The following is a 9212-nucleotide window of genomic DNA, read 5'->3' on the forward strand; positions in this document are numbered from 1 at the left end:
TCCGGAGCTCCGTTTCAGTGTGGCTCTCGCGCTGCGAAGCTCCAGCCCTCAGACTGGTCATGCAAGTTCCCTGGCTCAAGGTCTCAGTCTGCTGTTTCGCGGGTGTCGGTCTGCAAGTCCGCCCGCTCCCCCGTGCATGTGGCTACCACTTCCTGGCGCCCGAACACGGCAGTTCCCTCCCCCTTCTGTTTATCTTCCGATATCTGTGCGCGGTTTCATGGCTCCCCGCTTCATGCCTCTATACTCATCGCTGGAGATGTTCATTTGTACAGATCCAGATGTATCTCCCTGCATCTCAGGCTGATTCTGTGAATGTTCAGGATGGTCTGGTACCTATCCAGCTTGACTCAGGGGACCAGCTGAAAAAGGGGTCCCCTACTCCTCTGCCATCTTAATTCAGAATCCCTCATGAAGAATTCTGTTCAATGTCTTTATAAAAACGTTTATACAATATCTTTCTCTTAGTGAGAAGACTGGGGTACCACCTCATTTCTCATGATAAACTGATATTGAGACCTATCCATCCCATCCCTGTTCTTCCAGAAGTTCAGAACTATGTTTTTAAACAAATGCTGAACTTATCAGTACTCATGTATACTGTGAAAGCTACACACCCCCCAAATATTGCCTAAGTTTTATACTCTGGCCATGATGAAAGATCTTGAAAAATATTTCTTTCATTGAATCCATTCTTAAGTCCTGTCGTAAGTTGTCTGTTTATACACAATAAATCTACAAATGAATTGGATCATTGCCTTTTTAATCCTTAACCCAACTGATTAAAAGAGATGACAAGAACAGTAATAAAATGTGGGATTTGGAGAACTATATGAACCCTAGGTTAATCCATTTATTTCCCTGTATACTGATTGCTTTATTAACTGAATTAAGTGAGAATGGGAAACTGTCAGTGTTCCATAGACCTGGTCAGAATGAGTGAGCTTGTGAGTGAGCAAATGAATATGGAAGGAGGAGGTAGTTCCACTACTACCAGGAGAAGTTCCTGAAGGAGTCTGGATTGTCAAGTTTTCAAAGCAAGCATTGTGGAGATGGGTGCACCAGCAGCCTTAACGTGGGAGAAAAGCAAACTGTTGTTGGGCTTGGCTTTAAGCGTCCTTGTAATGTATTTTATATTATGTCCTACAAATTAAAATGATATTCAGATAAAGTTTAGGTGATCACTTCCATGTGTCTGGTAGTTGACAGGCCCTTTCATGTCCGCCTCTTTTCTTTATATAGATTCAGAACAGTCTGAAATGAGATAATGGAGCTGTAGAATTATTCCTTGGTGTCAGAATTTGTGTTTGTGGACTCTGCACTTCACAACAACTCCAGCATTTTCTCTTTATATTTTTCTCTGGGATCTATCTGGCCGCTGTGCTGGGTAACCTCATCATTGTGGTCACTGTGATTTCTGACCCCCACTTGCTCTCCTCTCCTATGTATTTCCTGCTGGGAAATCTATCTTTCTTAGACATATGGCTCGCCTCATTTGCCACCCCCAAGATGATCAGGAACTTTCTTAGTGAGCAAAAGCTCATCTCCTTTGGAGGATGCATGGCTCAAATCTTCTTCTTGCATTTTATTGGTGGGGCTGAGATGGTACGTCTGGTTTCCATGGCCTATGACAGATATGTGGCTATATGCAAACTTTTGCATCACATGACCGTGATGAGCCGGCACACTTGCATGGGGCTGGTGTTGGTTTCATGGGTCACTGGATTTGTGCACTCCATCAGTCAAGTAGCCTTTACTGTGAATTTACCTTACTATGGCCCCAATGAGGTGGACAGCTTCTTTTGTGACCTTCCTCTCGTGATCAAGCTTGCCTGATGGACACTTATGTCTTAGGCTTATGATCTCAGACAGTGGGTTACTCTCCATGAGCTGTTTTCTGCTCCTCTTGGTCTCTTGTACTACTATCTTCATCACTGTCTGACAGCGTGCTGCTGGTGGGGTATCCAAAGCACTCTCAACTTGCCCTGCACACATCATGGTAGTCAGACTAGCTCTTCTTTGGGCCCTGCATTTTCATTTATGTGTGCCCTTTCAATTGCTTCTCTGTGGACAAGCTCCTGTCTGTGTTTTATACCATTTTTACTCCACTCTTGAACCCCCTTATCTACCACATTGAGAAATAAGGAGATGAAAACAGCTATGAAGAAATTATGTAAGCAACATGTGACTTTCCACTAAATTCCAGCTTTCTACAAACCTACATGTTCTTACTCATTCAAGGGGATACCCTTTCTTTAATAGGATTTCTGCCTAATGATTTCATTCTGATGTTTTATTGATATAATTTGTATTGTGTTATATTACAGAGAAATAGTTGTGGATTATAACAAAAATCATATATATGTTTTTATTCTAAATAATTTCATAATTTAAATAAAAATTTATCAAATAACTTTATAGTATCACTACCTTATGTAAGATTTATATTACGTTATTATTATTATTTTATCATATTTTATAGTATAAATGTAATTTAAGTATAACTGCATTGTAATATAATAGTATAATTGTATAATAATTACTATGTAATATAACTTTATGTAAACAGACGTATATGTGCATATACTTTCAAACATACACATTCACTTTGGAATGGACTTGGCAATTTTCTAAATGTCTTTGTTAAACCAGATTTCTCTTCCTAGTTTATTTTGTCTACAATATTTATAGAAAATGAATTTTATCTTTATGTATGGTGTGAGAGAGTGGTCAAGTTTCATTCTTTTGCATGTAGCTGTCCAATTTTCCCAGCACCATTTATTGAAGAGACTGGTTTTTTTCCACCAGGGGTTTTTTCCTTCTTTATCAAAGATTAGTTGCCCAAAGAGCCGAGGGCCCATTTCTGGGTTCTCTATTCTGTTCCATTGGTCTGTGTGTCTGTTTTTGTGCCAGTACCATGCTGTCTTTGTGATCACAGCTTTGTAGTACAGCTCGAAATCCGGCATTGTGATGCCCCCAGCTTTGTTTTTCCTTTTCAATAGTTCCTTGGCGGTTCGGGGCCTTTTCTGGTTCCATACAAATTTAAGGACTATTTGTTCCAGTTCCTTGAAAAATGTCCTCGGTATTTTGAGCGGGATAGCACTGAAAGTGTAGATTGCTCTGGGTAGCATGGACATTTTAAGTATGTTTATTCTTCCGATCCATGAGCATGGAATATTTTTCCATCTTTTTGTGTCTTCTTCAATGTCTTTCAAGAGTGATTCATAGTTTCTAGAATATAGATCCTTTACGTCTCTGGTTAAGTTAATTCCTAGGTAATGTATGGTTTTTGGTGCTATTGTAAATGGGATGAATTCCCTAATTTCTCTTCAGTCTCATTCATGTATAGAAATGCAACTGATTTCTGAGCATTGATTTCGTATCCCGCCACATTACTGAATTGCTCTATAACTTCTAATAGTTTGGGAGTGGATTCTTTTGGGTCTTCCATATAGAGTATCATGTTATCTGTGAAGAGAGACAGTTTGACTTCTTCTTTGCCGATTTGGATACCTTTTATCCCTTTGGTTGTCTGATTGCTGTTGCAAGGAATTCTAGTACTATGTTGAATAATACTGGCGAGAGCAGGCATCCTTTTCTTGATCCTGTTCTTAAGGGAAAGTCTTCCAGCTTTTCCCCATTGAGAATAATATTTGCTGTAGGCTTTTCATAGATGGCTTTTTTGAGATTGAGAAATGTACCCTCTATCCCTACACTCTGAAGGGTTTTAATCAGGAAAGGATCTGTATTTTGTCAAATGCTTTTTCTGCATCTATTGAGAGAATTGTATGATTTCTGAATTTTTGTTTCTGGATAAAATCTAAGACACTGATAGATTTGTGAATGTTGAAGCATCCTTGCATCCCAGGGATGAATCCCACTTGGTCATGATGGATAATCCTTTTAATGTACTGTTGGATTCTATTAGCCAGGATCTTGTTGAGAATTTTGGCGTCCATATTCATTAGGGAAATCGGTCTGTAATTCTCCTTTTTGAGGGGGTCTTTGCCTGGTTTGGGGATCAAGGTAATATTGGCCTCATAGAATGAGTATGGTAGCTTTCCTTCTGTTTATATTTTTTGAAATAGCTTTAGGAGAATAGGTATTATTTCTTCTCTGAATGTTTGGCAGAATTCCCCAGGAAAACCATCCGTGCCTGGAGTTTTATTTTTTGGAAGGTTGTTTATCACTGACTCAATCTTTTCATAATTAATTGGATGAAAGACCTCAATGTGAGACAGGAATCCATCAAAATCCTAGAGGAGAACATAGGCAGCAACCTCTACGACATCGGCCAAAGCAATCTTTTTCATGACACATCTCCAAAGGCAAGAGAAACAAAAGATAAAATGAATTTGTGGGACTTCATCAAGATAAAAAGCTTCTGCACAGCCAAGGAAACAGTCAAAAAAACTAAGAGGCAGCCCACGGTTGGGAGAATATATTTGCAAATGATGCTACAGATAAAAGACTGGTATCCAAGATCTACAAAGAACTTCTCAAACTCAATACACGAGAAACAAATAAACAAATCATAAAATGGGCAGAAGATATGAACAGACACTTTTCCAATGATGACATACAAATGGCTAATGGACACATGAAAAAATGTTCAAAATCATTAGCCATCAGGGAAATTGAAATCAAAACCACACTAAGTTACCACCTTATGCCAGTTTGAATGTCAAAAATTAACAAGGCAGGAAACGGCAATTGCTGGAGAGGATGTGGAGAAAGGGGATCCCTCCTACGTTGTTGCTGGGAATGCAGGTTGGTGCAGCCACTCTGGAAAACAGTGTGGAGGTCCCTTAAAAAGTTAAAAATTGAGCTACCCTATGACCCAGCCATTGCAATACTGGGTATTTACCCCAAAGATATAGACGTAGCGAAGAGAAGGGCCATATGCACCCCAATGTTCAGAGCAGCATTGTCCACAATAGCTAAATCATGGAAGGAGCCGAGATGCCCTTCAACAGATGACTGGATTAAGAAGTTGTGGTCCATATATACACTGGAATATTACTCAGCTATCAGAAAGAATGATTTCTCAACATTTGCTGCAATATGGATGGCACTCAGGAGATAATGCTAAGTGAAATAAGTCAAGCAGAGAAAGACAATTATATGATTTCTGGTATCTATGGAACATAAGAACTAGGAAGATCGGTAGGGGAAGAAAGGGATAAAGAAAGGGGGGGTAATCAGAAGGGGGAATGAAGCATGAGAGACTATGGACTCTGAGAAACAAACTGAGGGCTTTGGAGGGGAGGGGGTGGGGGAATGGGATAGACTGGTGATGGGTAGTAAGGAGGGCACGTATTGCATGGTGCACTGGGTTTATATGCAACTAATGAATCATGGAACTTTACATTATGAACCAGGGATGTACTGCATGGTGACTCTCATAATATAATAAAAAAAACATAAGAATAATTAAATAAAATAAATAAGTAAATAAATAAGTAAATAAATAAATAGAAAAAAAAAGAAAATGAATTTTAATTTCCTAATCTTAGTTCAGTACAGCAAGAGCTGTCAGTTCCTAAGCATTCAAGACAGGAGACATTCAGTGGAAGGAAGCTAGTGTGAGTATAAAATGTCCTATGACTCTTTCTGCTGGTTTTGAAAGTCTGAGAAGAGAAAAAATACACTATTTCAAGATCCTATCGATTTAAAAAGTATACTTTTTCTTGGGAATGTGTTTATGCTTAAACTTTTTATTGAAAAAACGAATGTATGCCAGTTAAATTCAATTATGGAAGTTAATTTCCACATGGGGAAAATTAGTATTTTATGGCTCAATATTTCATGGTGTAAATAAGCTATTGTGTTACTATTTAAAAATACATTGGAGTAGGAAATTAATAAATTTTAACCCACAGTCTTAAAATAAACACTACATCTAGGTTGTATCCTACTAAGTTGATTCTGTCCCTTGGGGAGTCATCTATTAGGAAGTATACTTGAGTATCACAGAGTAAGATCTTACCCCAAGTTATTAAATGTCTTTGAATGCTAAAAACACAGTCATAAATGCAAGTTAACTTTTCTATTAACTAAACTAATGGTCAAAGAATTCAATTTCTTGTATGTTGATTCTGAAACATCAAACAAAAGGGGAGAACTGGGCAATGATTGGATTACTTCAGTATCTGGATGAAACTTCCAATAATTTTGGACAATGTTTTCAATAAGGAGAAGCATGTTCCTGGGTAATTCTGGCTTCACTTATGACTGTAATCTCATACATTTTAATAGACACTAAAAGAACACAGATTCAAAACTGCCTTGGGATAAATTTCTCAGGAGTCCTCTCACTTGCTACTGCAATAATACTGTGTTTTGATTTTATGGACTTCGGACTTGTCAAATTTTATGACCAATTACACCCATATATGTGAACATTAAAGTGCTTAAAAGGTCCACTCTGTTTTCACTGCAGCATTATTTACAACAGCCAATATATGGATGTAACCTGTGTCCAAGTGTAGATGAATGGATATATGGGCAAAGTACGTGAAGGGTATTAAGAGATACAAACTTCCAGGATAAAATAAATAATTCTTAGGGATGTGATGCACAGCATAGGGAATATAGTCATTAATATAGTAATAACTTTGTATGTTGACAGTATCTAGACTTCCTGAGGGGATCATTTCATAAAGCATAAAAACATTGAATCACTCTAATGTGATACCTGAAACTAATAGAATATTGTATGTCAATTATACTTCAATTAAAACAAAAAAAGAGTGGATACCAAAATAGCTTTTAGGACAAAGATACCTTATTCTTCTCTTAAATTGTTGAAGAGAGCAAAAGAAGGCTTAAAATATGAAGGTTAAACGTTGTATTTATAAGCATGCCAGAATACATTGAAATAAAAAAAGAGGAAAATATATTGTGTCTTTATAGGTTAAATCCTGTTATAAATGAACATCGTTTCTATGGAAGTCTATTTCATGTTTTCCTCTTAATGCCTTTATTTTAAAATTTTGCCAGGATATTTGAGTTTCCATCTGAACAAATGGGGAAAAAAAGTATTGGGTATCCCGACCATCCCCCCACCCCCCGCCCTCCAGCCCAAATAAGGCCCAGCTGGGAGGGCATTTCTGCTGCCTCTGAAATCTTGAAATAAACCTCAGAAGAAACAGCATCAAGAGTCAATGTTGAGCTAAGGCAGAGAGTGTGCCCCAGAAAACTGTCTGCTGAGCATCACTGTGCACCACCCCAGGTGTGCTGAACATGCAAGGGCCCCAGGCTGTGGTGGATCCTGGGCAGGAGATGCACAGGCGCAGCAGGGAGTTCGGGCAGGCGCCACAGGGGCTGCCAGGAGGGCCGCCAACAAACAGGATGTGGTGCGGCACTGGCTTGATTTCCTGCAGGCCTCTGTGCTTGCCATCTCCTGCTCCACCGGGCTGGGGCGGCTAGTGGTGTCCAGAGGGCCTTGGGCAGGGTGTGCCACTGGTGGAGCACACACCGAGCAAGGCTGGCTGCATGTGGTAGACCTCAGGTGGGCGTGGACTCCTTGAAGGGCGGCGAGGCCTTCCTGAGGAACGTGGGTGTGCTTGCTGGCGGGGACTCCCGCAAGGCATGGCCTGCTTCCTGTTGAGGACTCCATAGATGTCACCAGCCACTCGTTAGGGACACTGGATCAACATCAGGTAGGTGGGCCATCAGTGCGCTGGGGTACAGGCGGCGCCGGGTCGTGGAGAAGATCGGGATCGCATCTTAGTTCGAGGTCTGGTTGTGGAAGATCATGGTCCCCGGGTTCTCCCCGTGCAGTGTCCCCTCTTTGTGTGCTGTTCCTGCAAGGCATGTTCTTGACGGCCCCCCATAATGGCCGGTCTTGAGTGTTCTCTGGATAGGCTTCTGGTATAGCCCCCCCCTTCTCCCAGCCATGTAGTTGAGGCCTGTACTGTGGTGATCTTTTTGCAATAGATACATGTAGGGAATGAGTACTTTGTATTCCCGAACTTTGCCCTAACCTTGGGCAACCGTGTGTCAGCGACATGGCAATGATTTCAGAGTTGTGTGGGTCAGACGGCAGTTGTGGTCAGTCTGGTCCCAAAAATGACTGGGGAAATAAGTTGTGGTTATTCAGTGCAGGGGTGACTAGTACTGTTTATAGGTCATCCTAATTAAAAAGCCAAAATTGAGGGCTTCCAGAGAGTTCCTGAGAACAAGATTCAGAGAAGGGGCCAGTCTTTTAGTGTCTTCTATTTCAATTGAGACTGCATTCTTTTGGTAGGAGCATCCTATCGTCGTCATTTCAGATTCTGCAGTTCTTCCATAGTGCCTATAACATGGGGGGGGGGGGATATAGAAAAGAGAGAATTGAAAAGGAAATCTATGTGCCTTAGGATTAATTTCTTTATTTTTTATTGCTGTAATACTGATTTTTTACTTTGTAGACTTTAGACATAGCCATTTTAATCAAGATATGTCTAATACTCTTTATACATTTGTTTATTGAATTCATAAATGTCAAGCACCTGCTGTACTTCGGATTACATGAACAGAGCTAGTAGTGGACATAGAGTATTTAAGAACACACATCGTCTGGGGGCGCCTGGGTGGCACAGTGGTTGGGCGTCTGCCTTCAGCTCAGGGCGTGATCCCAGCATTATCGGATCAAGCCCCACATCAGGCTCTTCCGCTATGAGCCTGCTTCTTCCTCTCCCACTCCCCCTGCTTGTGTTCCCTCTCTCGCTGGCTGTCTCTATCTCTGTCGAATAAATAAATAAAATCTTAAACACACACACACACACACACATTGTCTGTGTAGTGGAATAACAGCAAGGAAAGGGTTATAAAATATGCTGTCAGATAAGAGCTATGATCGAGATAAACATGGTATCTTGAAAGCGTAGGAGAGGGAAATTTAATCCAGTCCTCATGGTTAGGGAAGGCTTACCTTATTACTTCAATTTTTCTCTGATTTCCAAGGATTCTATATTTGTCCTGTTATTACACACACACACCCAGCATTTTTAGCTCAGAACCAATCCTGTAGTAAATGTTGAAATAGATGCTAGATCCCATAAGTGTTTCTGGCTTTTTAGAAGTATCCATGGCTCTTGTCTCATCCCCAGTCTCTGCTCAGCTCTCTGTCTTGCTTTGGCCAGCTCCATGAAATGGATGTGGACCTCTTGCACCATCACTTTAGATGCAGAAATCCCTGGATTTTAGTTGTCTGGAGTGGATAAACATGC

General features: G+C 40.4%; 1 pseudogene; it reads left to right on the forward strand.

Annotated features, from left to right (window-relative positions):
- The first annotated feature begins 1264 nt into the window (after window positions 1–1264).
- LOC148108727 (olfactory receptor 4K14-like) lies at window positions 1265–2196 on the forward strand (annotated as a pseudogene).
- The last annotated feature ends 7016 nt before the right edge of the window (window positions 2197–9212 follow it).

The sequence above is a fragment of the Ursus americanus genome, chromosome 17 (genome assembly GCF_024610735.1).
Source record: "Ursus americanus isolate L20-20 chromosome 17, mUrsAme1.1.p, whole genome shotgun sequence".
In the NCBI taxonomy this organism is placed as follows: Eukaryota; Metazoa; Chordata; class Mammalia; order Carnivora; family Ursidae; genus Ursus; species Ursus americanus.